This window comes from Monodon monoceros, unplaced genomic scaffold (genome assembly GCF_005190385.1).
Source record: "Monodon monoceros isolate NGI ecotype Baffin Bay Population unplaced genomic scaffold, NGI_Narwhal_1 Super_Scaffold_10, whole genome shotgun sequence".
In the NCBI taxonomy this organism is placed as follows: domain Eukaryota; kingdom Metazoa; phylum Chordata; class Mammalia; order Artiodactyla; family Monodontidae; genus Monodon; species Monodon monoceros.
In genome coordinates, this window is record NW_021703766.1 from 4,196,911 (window position 1) to 4,212,260 (window position 15,350).

At 48.3% G+C, this 15,350-nt stretch overlaps 1 protein-coding gene and 1 non-coding gene across 3 annotated transcripts in view; both read left to right on the forward strand.

The window, feature by feature from the left end:
* Nucleotides 1-221: 221 nt before the first annotated feature.
* COTL1 (coactosin like F-actin binding protein 1) overlaps nt 222-15,350 on the forward strand; it is a 77,711-nt gene continuing 62,582 nt past the window's right edge. Inside the window, exon 1 of one of the 2 annotated variants that reach the window (XM_029204085.1) lies at nt 222-437. The gene's annotated coding sequence lies outside the window, so the exon portion shown is untranslated. Of the gene's footprint in view, nt 438-5,756; nt 5,890-15,350 lie in introns of those variants that run through there. The other variant, XM_029204084.1, reaches the window with a different exon arrangement.
* LOC114890087 lies at nt 1,179-1,285 on the forward strand. The gene has a single exon (XR_003792225.1). It is a non-coding gene; the product is annotated as a U6 spliceosomal RNA (small nuclear RNA).

Below are 15,350 nucleotides of genomic sequence, written 5' to 3' on the forward strand. Positions count from 1 at the left end.
GGGCGTCGGAGCCCGTGGGCCGGCCGGGTGCGCGGCCATGGCTCCGCCAGGAAGTGCGAGGCCGAGGGCGGAGGCGCGCGCGGCCAATGGCGGCGGCCGGGAGGGGGTGGGCTCTGGCGGCGCGGGGGCGGGGCCTGCCCCAGGCGGGCGGGGCCTGCGCGGGGGCGCGGGGGGCGCGGCGTCCTCGCCCAGCCTCGCCCAGCTGTCCACCCGGCCGCAGGACTCGCTTGTGGCCCAGGCGGGCCACTCACAATCACGCACCGCGAAATTCCTACTGGGTGTCGCCCGCCGTCTTAGGCGCGGGGACACGGCGTGGAGGGACAGGCACGGTCCCGGGCCTGGGGGACCGGAGTGCTGGGAGGGGCCATCGCGGTGGCACCTTCGCACCCTCACCTCCTTCCAGCCTTAGCTCGGTCGGCCTCTGCGTTCACCCTACGGTGAGTCCTTCGCTGACCCCGTGATTAAAGTCACCATCCCTCTCTCCTAACCCCGTTTCCAGCTTTCCGCCTCACTTAGCTTTTACCACTGTCTAATCTTCTGAATCATTTCCTTGTTCATTTGACTTATTGTCTCTCTCCCCCACTAGAAACCCTCCAGGGCAGGGTCTACTGTCGGTTTTATTCCTGGCTGGGCCCCCAGGGCTGGCACCTAGTAGCCACTCAATAAATTTTCGAGGAATGAATGAGTTTAACCATCACGGATCTATCCTTGTCAAACTGATACTACAGCTTGGATAAACCTTGAAAACATTATGCTAAGTGAAATAAGTCAGACACAGAAGAACACATATTGTATGAGTCCATTTATATGAAGTGTCCAGAACTGGCAAGTCCATAGAGACAGAAAGATTAGTGGTTACCCAGGGCTAACCAGTTGGGGGTAAGTGGAGTGGGTGGCTGTTAAGAGATTTGGGGCGGGGGGAGGGTGATAAAAATGTTCTGAAATTAGGTGGTATTGATGATTGCGCAACTCTGAATATACAAAAAAAACCATTGAAATGTACAATTCAAAAGGGTGAATTTGGGATTTCCCTGGCAGTCCAGTGGTTAGGACGTGGCGTTTTCACTGCTGTGGCCTGGGTTCAATCCCTGGTCAAGGAACTAACATCCTACAAGCCGCACGGCGCCGCCAGAACCAAAAAAAATATATGGTATGAGCTGTATCTCAGTAAAGCTGTAGTGCTCGCTTCGGCAGCACATATACTAAAATTGGAACGATACAGAAAATATTAGCATGGCCCCTGCACGAGGATGACACGCAAATTCTTGAAGCGTTCCATATTTTTGTATGGCTGATTCACTTTGTTATAAAGCAGAAACCAACACACCATTGTAGAGCAATTATACTCCAATAAAGATATTTAAAAAATAAAGCTGTTACAAAAGCAAAACCAAACAAAAAAACTTCTCTCTGTCCTTGCTTTTCTATTCCCTGCCTTCTCTGGGAAGGATTGAGAGCGTCTTTTTTTTTTTTTTTTTTAATAAAGAATGCTCTCTTCGTGGTACAGGGAGGTACCTTTTTCTTTAAAAATTTATTTATTTATTTTTGGCTGCATTGGATCTTTGTTGCTGCGCGTGGGCTTTCTCCAGTTGCGGCAAGCGGGGGCTACTCTTCGTTGCGGGGCGCGGGCTTCTCACTCTGGTGGCTTCTCTTGTTGCTGAGCACGGGCTCTAGGCGCACAGGCTTCAGTAGCTGGGGCACACGGGTTCAGTAGTTGTGGCTCGCGGGCTCCAGAGCACAGGCTCAGTAATTGTGGCGCACGGGCTTGGTTGTTCTGCGGCATGTGGGATCTGCCCAAGACCAGGGCTCGAACCCGTGTCCCTGCATTGGAAGGCGGATTCTTAACCACTGCGCCACCAGGGAAGCCCCCAGGTATCTCTTTAAAGCCTTACTTGCCCATCTTTGAACCCTGCTTGACCAACAAAGCTAATCTCACACCCCAACAAAGCTAATCTCACATCTTGTTCTATGTCTGTATCTTGACGTGCAAATCTCCACTATTACATGAATTCATGTACTTCTTCATTCATTAATTCATTCAGCAGACTTTTAGGGAATTCCTACTATGTGCCAGGCACTGTGGTAGTTGCCAGGGATAGAAAGAAGATAGTTTCAAGGATTTTAGGGAGGGAGACAAACAAATAAATGCGCAATTACTGTATCCGGGTCAGTCCTGTGTTAGGGATATATTCAGAGTGCTATGGGTGGGATGTATTCTTTTTTATAGCTATACTTAAAGATTCTATATAGAAAGATATGGATAAGGACAGTTAGATATAGATAAAGGTATATATGGATCTCTCTACGCATACATGGATCTATCTATCTATCTAGAGAGATTTAGCTATAGATTTTTTATTGTATTTATTTATTTTGGCCGTGCCACATGGTATGCGGGATCTTAGTTCCCTGACCAGGGATCCAAGAACCCATGCTCCCTGCAGTGCAAGCGCAGAGTCCTAACCACTAGACCGCCAGGGAAGTCCCTAGATATTTTAGCAGCCTATAACTTGGCATGGATGTCTGTCTTCCTGGTGATGGGTTCTATATGAATGAGAAGATGTAGAAACTGAAGGGACTGCCTGTAGTAAGGGCCTGGGACATGCTCAGGAATCCCCACGTGACACTGACCTGAAACACGTGCAGGCTTGGCTAAGCTGACTTTGTGCTGTTTTACCTATCACCACCTGGTGAACCATCCTTTCACTTTTTTTTCCTTTACGTCTCATTTTCTCTCAAATTAGAAAAGTCACGCATGTTTAAGTTAACTTGGAAAATACAGAAAAGTCTGAAAGGAAAAATAAACCACTCACTCCTGCACTGTCCAAAAATAATTATTAATACTGTTGTCTCTCCATATTTTCCCCTTATGTAGTTTTTCACAATAATATCACCACTACCACCACAACCCCTGTACAGCTCACATGTGCTACACGTTGCTCTGAGCTCCCTGTACATATTCACTCATCTCATCTCCTGGACTCTTTGAGGGAGGTACTGTTTACTTTCTCTGTTTACAGAAGGGGAAACTGAGGCCTGGAAAAGTTAACTCTGTGCCCAAGGTCACAGAACTCATAAGGAGCAGAGCTGGGCTTGGAACCTCAGCAGTCCTGTGTGTATTTGTTCCCATGCCAGAGACAACTTGGCTTAGAAAAGACGGGTTTTTCCCAATATTCAAATTTCAGTGATCAGACTTGTTTGGGTTCTGAATTTGGTCAGAACTGAGCACCGCAGTCTGCAGGCCTAACCTTGTCTTCTGTACCATCCTGCCTTTGTGCCATGATAAAAGTGAGGCACGCTCCATGCAGAGAACTTGGAATACACAGACAAGCACAAATGGGAAAACATTACCCACCCAAGGAGAACAGCTGTCAGTACTTAAGTGTAGATCGGCCCAGTGTTCCCCACGCATCCATGCATGTGACTCCATGTGGCGCAGGCCCTTTGGATACTGCCCCCCCCCCACACTTCTGCAAATATCACGAGCTTTTCTCATGTCAATAAGTTCTCTTCTATTGGATTGTGGACTTGACCCTCCCTCATTTTGGGGCACCCAGCTGGCTTCAATATTATAATAACACAGGTGAACATTCTTGCACCCACGCCTGATGGTAAAATGAAGTTGCTGGGTCAGAGGAGCGCCTGTTTGTAAGGCTCTGACCTCCCCGCAAAGGCTGTCTTGGGAAGTACCCCTAGTCAGTGGCTCAGCACCCCATAATTTCTGAGATTCAGCCCCATCAAGTGGAACCGGGGCCAGGTGGTTCCCTGGTTGTTCATAAAGCAATAAACAGCTTTTTCCTTTCTTCTGCAGTTTCTCCCGTGACCCGTTGTGGTGCTTTTTATTTGCTGTTTCACGCCTTTCCCCTTTGGACACAGGGGTACTTGTGGGACTTGTGCAGATAGACCCTCACAGGCACCTAGGGCCATGTGAGCTGGTGGGCAGGGCAGAGGCTGCCCCAAGCCTTCTTGCAGTACCCAGGCCCCTGATGGGTGACAGTGATTGCCGGGCAGGGGCAAAGATGCCTGGTCAAGAACCGTCCTGGACTATGTATGAAACAGATAACCAACAAGGACCTGCTGTATAGCACAAGGAACTATACTCCATATTTTCTAATAACCTAAAAGTGAAAAGAATCTGAAAAAGAATACATTATATATGTATAACTGAATCATTATGTAGTACACCTGAAATTAATACGACACTGTAAATCAACTATACTGCAATTAAAAAAAAGAAACAGGGGCTTCCCTGGTGGCGCAGTGGTTAAGAATCCGTCTACCAATGCAGGGGACACGGGTTCGAGCCCTGGTCCGGGAAGATCCCACATGCTGCAGAGTAACTAAGCCCATGTGCCACAACTACTGAGCCTGCGCTCTAGAGCTCGGGAGCCACAACTGCTGAGCCTGCGTGCCACAACTACTGAAGCCTGCATGCCTAGAGCCCGTGCTCTGCAACAAGAGAAGCCACCGCAATGAGAAGCCTGCACACCGCAATGAAGAGTAGCCCCTGCTCCCCGCAACTAGAGAAAGCTTGCATGCAGCAACGAAGACCCAATGCAGCCAAAAATAAGTAAACAAAATTATATTAAAAAAATAGAAAAGAAAAAAAGAAACAAATGGTCCTGGGGGGCAGGGTGAGGGGAGATGGAGCCTGTGAACGAGGTTCCAAGTCCCCCAGAACATGCTCCGTTGTCCCATTTGGCTTTGCTTACAAAATACAGCACCAAAAGATAAAATTATTAAGAATTTCAAGACAACAATCATAGAGCATTAAACCTCCAGTGCGGGGCCTTTCTGAGTGCGGGGCCCTATGTGTCTGCTGGCCCTAGATGGAACAGCTGGGACTGTCACCAAAGAACCCTTGAGGCTAATGTTATGTTCATTCTCCAAGCCTCAGCGGAACACCCTAGTACAGACGTGCATCACCTGGACACACAGAATAACAAAAGGAGGGAGGGGGAGGGGGCCGAGGCTGACTGTGGGTAACGCACAGGCCCCATGCTAAACACTCTCTCCACCACCCGTGGAATCCTCTTGGTACCTTGCGGGTCCATGCTACGGTTATTCCCACTTTACAGATGAGGAAACCGAGGCTCTGAACGATTGGCTGGTGCTAGTATCACACAGCTGGTAAGTGCAGGAACCGGGATGAGGAACCCAGGCCATTGTATGCCAGCGCCCAGTTACCCTGTTACCCAGCCTGGAAGGGCTGCAAGCTGCTTTTCTTTTCTTTTTTTTTTTTTTTTTTTTTTTTGCGGTACGCGGGCCTCTCACTGCTGTGGCCTCTCCCGTTGCGGAGCACAGGCTCCGGACGCACAAGCTCAGCGGCCATGGCTCACGGGCCCAGCTGCTCCGCGGCATGTGGGATCTTCCCGGACCGGGGCACAAACCCATGTCCTCTGCATTGGCAGGCGGACTCTCAACCACTGCGCCACCAGGGAAGCCCTGCTTTTCTTTCAAATTACCTTCTTGGCTCTGACCTTCCTGTTGCTCAGGAGGTTGTAGCTGGTCCTAAGGGGAGGCAGGGAGAAGTGTCAGTGAGCTGTCAGCTGGGTCCCCGGAACAGCTGGGCCTGGTTGGGGGGGGAGGGGCTGGAGGGGGGAGGCTGGCGGGGAGGCCCCGTGAGCACTGCTACTTTGCAGCTGCAGCCCTCGCCCTCCAGGGAGGGGAGGGGGAGGGGAGAAGGGGGAGGGGAGAAGGGGGAGGGGAGAAGGAGGAGGCGGGGCCAGCTCTCTAAAAACTGTTCTTCTCACCAGAGGTTTGTCCTTGGCCCAGCTTCCCTCCCAAAGCCTGAGTAATGTAGAAAAATCGCAGCCCAGCATAAACGAGTCAGCCTAGGGGCCACCCGGGATCACGCTGGCAAGCGGAATTCTTGGCTCAATCACTCCGGTAAGTTTGTAACTGTTTAGACTGGAGGATAAGAAGCAACAGACCAGCAAATGGGTAGAGCCACAGCGGGAATGTGGGCCCAGGCCTTGGTCGTCCCTAAAATCTCAGATTAAAAAAGACCTCCCCTGAGTTGGCACTTGCTGTTTCCTCCTTCCGTCTCCCCAAGACTTTTCTCCCCAGCTCTCCCTGGATTTGAGCCCCGGCCTGGCTACTCCCCGGCTGTGTGAACTGGACCGGCTACACCATGCCTCAGTTTCCCATCTCCAAATGGGGAAGCCTTTGTCCCTGTCATGGTGTTGATGAATTAATACATGATGGATGAGTGAGTGAATGAATGAATGAATAATAAACGAATTACTACATGCTGACCACTTCCAACAGTACCCCGTGCATAAAGCTCCATAAATTTGAGCTTTTGCTGACGATGCCTGACTGTCTACCGATCAGAGGACTCTTCTTTGGCTGAAGCCTTTGTTTCCTGTTCAAATAGAAATCATTTGAAAATTGACTCGTTTTTTTCTTTTTTAATGGCCACTCTGCACAGCATGTGGGATCTTAGTTCCCCCACCAGGGATCACCCCCTGGATTGGAAGGGTAGAGTCTTAACCACTGGACCCCCAGGAAAGTCCCCAGAATGGGCTCTTTTCTATTAGCCATTGACACCTTAGCATTCATTCATCAGCTTCAGGCACGTTCTCAAGATCACGTTGTTGTGCTGTGACCAGAGGGAAAGGAAGATACCAGCCCTCAAGAAAGGAAGAGAGGGCTTCCCTGGTGGCGCAGTGGTTGAGAGTCCGCCTGCCGATGCAGGGGACACGGGTTCGTGCCCCGGTCCGGGAGGATCCCACATGCCATGGAGCGGCTGGGCCCGTGAGCCATGGCCGCTGAGCCTGCACGTCTGGAGCTTCTGCTCTACAGCGGGAGAGGCCACAACGGTGAGAGGCCCACGTACCACAAAAAAAAAAAAAAAAAAGAAAAGAAAGGAAGAGAGAAGGCAGGACGGGAGGCAGGTACCAGGCACAGAATGTACAGGAAGCTCCCTGTATGTCACGGCTTCTCTGGGAGCTGACTCCGTCTTGGGGCCCGTCTGGTCAGCACTGCTTGTCACTTATCGCTGAGGTCCCTAACTAAGCTGACATTGCCCACAGCCTGACTCTGCCATGGTTCACCAGACCAGGCACATGCTTCCCTGTTTGCCAACTGTGAAAATGAAGCACTTGGCATTTCAGGGTTGCAAACCTGGCTGAGGTCCATGGTCAGCAGGTAACCCTGACTGAGCCATGTCTCCTCTGGCATCTTCAAACCTCTCATGTGTAAAACTAGGCACATGGATAAAAGCCTTCCCAGAACTGTGTGGCCAGAGGAGCACAAATGCAATTCCTTGGAGATTCCTTCACTGATTGCACCCCTTGCCCTCCCCGATGGAATTACAATTGGAAAAGTCTCAGTGTTACCGTGTTTGACTTGGAGAACCTGGGCCGGGTGTCTAGGGTGGTCAAGCCTTCAAGCTCTAGAGCTGTGCTAGGCAAAATGGTCACCATCAGCCACATGTGGCCATTTCCATTTCAATTAGTTAAAATTGCATAGAATTTAAAATTCGCTTTTTCAGTTGTCTGAGCCCCAAGTCACATCCTCACCAGCCACCTGCAGCTAGTGGCGCCCATATGAGACAGCACAGATTATAGAACAATTCCATTGTCTCACAATATTCCAGAGACACTGCCCTAGAGCAGTTCTTGCTAACTGCATGACTTTGGGCAAGTTATCTCTCTGGGCCTCGGTTTCTTTATCTGCAAAATGGGAATTCATCTACTCAACAGCAAATACTTATTGAGTGCTGGCCATGGGTCAGGTACTCTTTTAGGTGCTGGGGATATAGTGCTAAACACAGATAAATAAAATCAGGACTCTTATGGAACTGACATAGAGGAGGGACCAGAGCACTCTTCTCCAAGAGTTGGTTTGAAGATTAAATGAAATAGAGCAGGAAAAGCATTTAACATGGTGCCTGGCACATTCTAAGTGCTTAAGAAATGTTAGTCACGATTATTACTAGTAATGTGCCCAGCTCCCTTCTCCCACAGCCCTGCTACTACCTGGGTGGTAAACACATAACAAGTATGCCTTCACTTCCCATCCAGTAACCATGACAGACATTGCTAATCCATCACAGCACTTTCCCCCTGAGCCCAGAGGTACCGATGGGATTCTAGGAACAGCATGGAGCAACACTCTCAGGCACATCCTCTCCAACATCACCTCCAAGTTCTCCTATGAGCTGCATGGCCCCCACAATCCTTAGGTTCTATCTGTAGAGTTCAAGCTCAGACTCCAGGCACAGGCCTGACCCTTCGTAGGGGAAAGAGCAAGTGCCTGGTCGGTACCTTGTCAGCCAAGCAGCTGGTCCTGCTTTGACCACTTGGCAGTAACTGGCTTCTTGCTTTGCTGTTTCTTGGAGTGGGGTCTGGCCGTGTTCTCACTAGGGCTCCTGGAGTCTTGAGTACCGTTCCTCTCCTTTATTCAAGAAAATGGATTGTCTCCAGGCCGGACAAATGCTCCTGGCCAAAAAGGGCTGCGTGAAACCCGGCCCCATATCCAAAGTGGGAGAGAGACACGTGAACTTGCAATTGTAATATAGTGAGATAAGGGGGAGGGTGGAGGTTGGCCCTTGGCCGTGGGGACCCAGGGCAGGAAGAACACTGGGTCCCTGGGAGTCTGCTCCACAGGAAGGGTTGCATCCTTCTCCATCCTTTGAACTGCCTGTCCTAGCTCCCGCTCTCCCCCACTGCGAGGAGTGACCTGAACAGCCCGACCTGACTCAGCAGCGCTGTCTTCTCTCTGGATCGCCCATCATTTTGGTTCTGCTGGTTGCCTTCACTCAGTCATTCAGTATGACATGTGGTAACAACACGTGGTGTGAAGATATCTCAGTTCAACTCTTGCTTCTACCACTTACCAGCTGTGTGACCTTGGGCAAATTACCCAGCCTCTCTGTGCCCTGCTTTCCTCCTCTGTGAAATGAAGTTTCCAGCAGAGCCTTTCCACCTCCCCCTCCATGGCTTAGCATGATGCCTGCGGTGTGATACTGGCTCACTGCTGCTGTCATCCACATGCACATCTCCAGGTCCCCACAGATTTTTCTCTTTTACTCTGTTGGCCTGGTCCATTCCAGGAATGAAAATTGTTTTCAAATGCTAAACTTTCCTGGCACCCCTGGGATAAAGCTTTTCTGCTCATGACATATAACTGTGGGGAATGACATTTGAGCTATGTTTGAAAGGTTAAGTTGGACCTCCCAAGCAGATGAGAGAGGAGAGGGCATCCCAGGCAGAGGGAATGGCATGTGCAAAGGCCCAGAGGTGTGAAGCAGTGGACAGTCGAGGAAGAACCCGGGCTGGCTGGAACATGGGGTGCTTGCAGGGAAACAGCAGGAAATGGGGTCGACAGGAGGAGACTGGACACCACGAGGACAGATACCCTTCGGCAATGAGCTGGGTGCCTGGCAAGGGTGGATGAAGTAGATTTATTTTAATTTATTTTTGAAGTATACTTAATTTACAATGTTGTGTTAATTTCTGTTGTACAGCAAAGTGATTCAGTTATATGTATGTATACATTCTTTTTTATATTCTTTTCCATTGTGGTTTATCACAGGATATTGAATATAGTTCCCTGTGCTCTACAGTAGGACCTTGTTGTTTATCCATTCTATATATAATAGTTTGCATCTGGAAGTAGTGTTATTTTAAATTCCGCAAGCACACCATGAACTTTGGGAAGGCGAAGCTCTCGTATCCTAATTCTTTGTTACGCTCAGCATATATTTGTTGTCTGTGTCAAAAGTTTCAGCAGCCTTGAGGCTCCTTTTCCCTATAACCCGTAATAATCCACAAGCGAGAGGATGCTGCCCAAGCCTTGCGCAGATTCTCGCTGCGCTGTGCTGCTTCCTTAGCTGCTTCTCCGGCAAACTCTCACTCAATAAACCACTGCATGAGAATCCACGTCACAAGTTCTGCATCTTAGAAACCTGACCTAAGGTGCCACAGATGAACAAGTGCACAAAGGGGCAGGGCTATTGGTGACAGCTGCCCTTTTTTTCTTCTCCTCCTCCTGAAACAATAGCCCTTGTCCCCTCCCAATTCTTTTCTCCTTTGTCTGGGTTCCCCCAAAAGCAGACCCTGAGGCTAGAATTCAGGTTCAAGTAGCTAATTTGGAAAGTGCAAGAAACAGTCATGGGGGCGGGGGTAGGGAGACAGGGAAGGGAAGAGGTTCTAACAGTGCAGGTCAAGCTGGAACTTTAGAGGTAACTCCTGGAAATAACAGAAAACACACACCTTAGAGCTTTTCTACACAAGAGGTGGGGCAGATGGGGTATTTGCACATCATTCCTGCTGCATATTGGCTGACAGCTCTTTGTGGGCATTAATCAGCCTGCGTTCCCAACCTGCTGGGCCTGTGGGCAGAACATTTTCTACGAATCGGGGGCAAAGCCCTCAGACCCAGAGCTGCAAATACTGGTATACCGCTGGAGAAGTAAGGCCTGAGGAATATGGATGGAACGCCAACAGCATCTGCCATACCTTCCTTTACGGAACTATTCCTCCCCAAAGTCCTTTCCAAAAGCTTCTGTTGAAGATGCCGATCTGAGAACCCCACACAGCCCCACCCACTAGTGTGGGCACGTGATCCATGTCTAGCCAATCATGGTAGCCAATTCCTCGGCTACAGTGATTGGCTCAAGGAGTGGACAGGTCATCCAAGCAGGGCCAATCAGAATCTTTCTCTGGGATTTTTATACAGTTGCTGGGTGAGAGAAGTTCTACTTTCTGTCACTAACTGGGGTGGGGTGGGGTGGGGGTTGTAAACTCAAAGTCCGCAGGGAAGTAGCTCATTTGCAATAGAAGCGAATGTGGCCGACACGCAGGGGAACAGAACTGAGAGATGGGAGAGATAGAGTGAGAGAGAGGATGAAGATGATGACGTTGAATTCCTGGTCCCATTGTACTTCTAGATGGTTACTTGTTCCAGTAAATTCCCCATCTTTTTTCCCCCAGAACTATTGGCTTAAGCTGGTGTGATTTCTGTTTTTCTCACTCACAACATCTGAGTCCTTACTAATGCAGAGTCTTCATACTTTAATCCTTCAGTCTCAAAAGTGGCAGCATTTCAGGGATGAAGACATATCTGTTGACTGAGAGTCTTGGATTATGAGTCTCTGTCCTTGAGCCCAGGCCATTCCCATGCTGTTAGTTCCGGGAAGGCTGAGCTCAACTGGAAAGTTTCATATTTTTCTTTTCCAAGTTATGTAATACAGTGAATCCAGGAAGCAGGAATTCAGGATGGGGGTTTGGAACAGGGGATCAGAGGTTGTTGGTCCAAGGATGTACCCTCAATTTGCCCAATGCTGGGGTGACTGTGTAGTCAATCCCATGGGACTTCTTGGGGAAATGCATTTCAGAACTGTCCACCCAGGAGATGGAAGGAGCACCCATTTGTTTATTGGTTCCTGCACCGCCACTGTCAAGGGTAGCCCATGGGAGTTAACCCCACCGCCAACTTCTGGGTCGTGCAGTGTGAGTCCCTAGAGGGCTTTGTGGTATTTCATGCCATGGTGTCTGTGAAGTCTGAGGATTGAAGACGTAACTTGGTCCTGTGTGTGTCGGTGGGTGGGGTCCCCGTCATTTTGCTTTGGCACAAAATCGGCAAGGCTTAGGCTGCTGGCTGTAGTGAGATGAGTTAGAGGTGGGGAGAGAGGATCTGAAGAGTGAGCGCTTCACCAGTGACAATTTCTCATCTAGCAGATTGAAGACCATAGTCCACACTTACCCCTTACTCTCTTAAATCAGGATGGGGACTGTATAGTTGTCTCTGCCACAACCTTGTCTGCCTGTTGACCTTCAATCTCTTGCAAAGTCCCCTTTCTGGTCTAAGTGTCACCTTCTGAGCATCCAGAGGTTTGGCAGGCCTGGGTCTGCATATTGGTTCCCTGCCCCTACCCACTCCCTCTGACCACCTTGGTGGGCTGGCACCAATACTGCTCTGGCTGGCATGTCCTCCCCTGCCCCTTCGTCTTGGGTCAGTCTCGGAGAGTTCTTAACATTGTAATGGGAGAAAGAATTCTGACAATGTCAGTTGTGCCACACACTGGCAAACGAGGTGGGCTGGTTATTCTCTATTTGCTTGCTCCCCAGATTCATTCATTCTTTCTTTCATTCATACTTTCTCTCCGTCCTGGAAGTCTGACCTTAATGAAGGGCATCACCTAGGCTCCCGCCCCTATGACTTCCTGTTGGGGTCAGCCAGTGGGAGGCACCAGCTGGAGACTGGAATGCAGGAGGAGAGAGGTGGGGGCATTTCTTTCCCTGCCCACCCCCTGCTTTGGGCTGAGGCTCTGTCAGTGGCTTCAGTGACCACAGCTCCTGCCGGGCAATCCTGTTAAAGAGAAACTATTCTGACACTAGCTAAAGATGCAAGATAGACTTTATTCAGGACTACTGCAACAGGGGAGAGAATCCAAGCTCACCTCTGAATATAACAGAGACAGCTAAGGGTTTATAGCAGAGTCAGGGGTCAGTGGATGGAAAATTACTAAGGGGAGCTAGCAAGGGTTGGGAGATTCTTGCTAAACTGACTTAATCGGATTCTTGTTAAAGGCAGGCCAAGGGCTTAGATCTCAAAGGTGGGGGATGAGGAATTTGATCAGATTTCAAGGGTGAGGGGATTCTCCCTAAACTGACTTATCAGGATACTTTGCTAAAACTGGGCTAGTCAAGCCAAAGACAGGATGGGGCCGTGGTCAAGGCCTTCTTGAGAAGAGGGATCAGAAGAGCGTGACTAAAGTTTGGCCAAGGAGGCATCTTTTCAATCCCTCTTGCAGGCTGTAGCCTCCCAGGCCCTAGTAATGCTCTTTCCTGCATTTGTGTCTTCAGGCCCAGGGTGGTGACAGCTCCATTCTTGCTGGCCCTGGGTACTTCATTAGGTTCTTCTAACTCGATTCTCTAAATAGTCCCTTATTTATTTCTTAATTTAATTTTAATTTTAATTTTTGGTTATGCCATGTGGCTTGCGGGATCTTAGTTCCCTGACCAGGGATTGAACTCATGCCATGGGAGTGAAAGCACCGAGTCCTAACCATTGGACTGCCAGGGAGCTCCCTATGGTCCTTTATTTAAATTCTCTTCAGAATCCCATCTGATGTGCCTTCTGTTTGCTGTCAGCCCTCTGACTCCAAACACTGGGAAAATTTGGCTTTCAATCTATTTATCTTTAGTTTTCCAAATGGCTTGTAGAGTTGTCTGCTTTCTCCCTCATACTGTCATAAGAACCTGAATTTCTGGCCTAAGGGGAAGGGAAATATGAAGCCACAGCATTACATGGTAGGGAGCACATGAGGATGTACAACCAGGAGACCCAGCACTTGTACTTACATGTGTGTGGCAATGGACAGATGGCTGAGCCTCAGTCGTCCCATTAATAAAATGGGCAGGGGCTTCCCTGGTGGCGCAGTGGTTAAGAATCTGCCCGCCAGTGCAGGGGACAGGGGTTTGAGCCCTGGTCCGGGAAGATCCCACATGCCGCGGAGCAACTAAGCCCGTGTGCCGCAACTACTGAGCCCACGTGCCGCAACTACTGAGCCCACGTGCCACAACTACTGAAGCCCATGCGCCTAGAGCCCGTGCTCCGCAACAAGAGAAGCCACCACAATGGGAAGCCTGCGCACTGCAACAAAGAGTAGCCCCTGCTTGCCACAGCTAGAGAAAGCCCGTGCACAGCAATGAAGACCCAACACAGCCAAAAATAAATAAATTAATTAATTGAAAAGAATAAAATAAAATGGGCACAATAAAGCAACCCTGCCAATCAGCCTGTAGCCAGCAATATGTCTAGTATTGTGAGGTCACGGAAGGAATATTTATTGAATGAAAGAATGAGTGGATGATCGATTAAAATGACCTAATGCAAAACCTCTGGGGACTTCCTTGGTGGTCCAGTGGTTGGGAGGCTGGGACTCTGCGCTTCCACTACAGGGGGCCATGGGTTTGATCCCTAGTCGGGGAATTAGGATCCTGCATGCCACACAACACGGCCAAAAAAAAAAAAAAAAAAAAAGGCACTTCTAGCTTCTAATGTCTAAGCAAATTTTAATTTTTATACACTTATTTGTTTAAGATGCTCTCTGAACCAACTTCCACTTTATTGACTCACTAGATTAATGTACCTGTCCCATTTCTTCTGCGAAACACACAAACACATTGAACCCTCCACCTATGTACTTCTCCCCCTACCTTTGGCCTCTGTGCTTAGGTAGAGTCAGTTGTGTTTGCTCCCAAATTTGTGTATAGCAGTTGTGTTTATTATTGTCACTAATCGATTCAATTAAGTGTTACAGAAATTGTGGAAATGTGAGGGTAAAAAAAAGAATATTGTCTCTATGAAAACTGATAAGAAACTTGGGAAAACTTGAAGCGAGTGACTGAGGAAATTGACATCAAATGAACTGTAGAAACTGGGACAGAGAAAATGGAAGGAAATTGTGAGCCCCAGGTGGGGGGCATCGTTGTACACATGGATGGATTTGAAAGCACCTTTAGGTTCTCCAGCTGCCATAAAAAACAGGAAATGGGAAATTGTAGCAGAAGAGTTATAGATGTGGTCCATGTGAGAAGAAAGACCCAGGCTTATAAAAAAGAATGAAATAATGCCATTTGCAGCAACACGGATGGGCCTGGAGATTATCATACTAAATTAAGTCAGACAGAGAAAGACAAACACCATACGATGTCACTTATCTGTGCAATGTAAAAAAATGAAACAAATGAACTTATTTACAAAGCAGAAATAGACCCACAGACATAACAAACTTATGATTCCCAAAGAGGAAAGGGGGAGGAGGGATAAATCAGGGATTTGGGATTAACAGATATACACTACTATATTTAAAATAGGTAAACAACACGGACCTACTATCTGGCACAGGGAACTGTATTCAATACCTTATAATAATCTATAATGGAAAATAATCTGAAAAAGAATTAATATAAATGTAACTGGATCACTTTGCCGTATACCGGAAACTAACACAACATTGTAAATCAGCTATACTTCTATTAAAAAAAAAAAAGAAAGAAAGAAAGAAATACACAGGCCTGTTTCAGCCAGCCCATGCTCAAAGAAGAATGTACACGCAAGTGTTAGGTCCAGTTAAATACTCACGGTATGGATGAATTTAAGGTGATTCCCTGGGACAACTGACTTCTTAGATTCACTATTAGCTGATTGACCAAAATCCTGATTTTATAGCATAAGAAAGCTTCCTTGTCTTTCTGAAGTTCTCTGCTTTTTTCCCGTTTCTTCCAATTTCTCATTTTCTGTTTTCTCTGCTATTTTTCCTTCCTTTTTCGCTACTAAATGTCCAAATATGAAACTGGTTTTTAAATTTATTTAAATTTATTTAATATTAA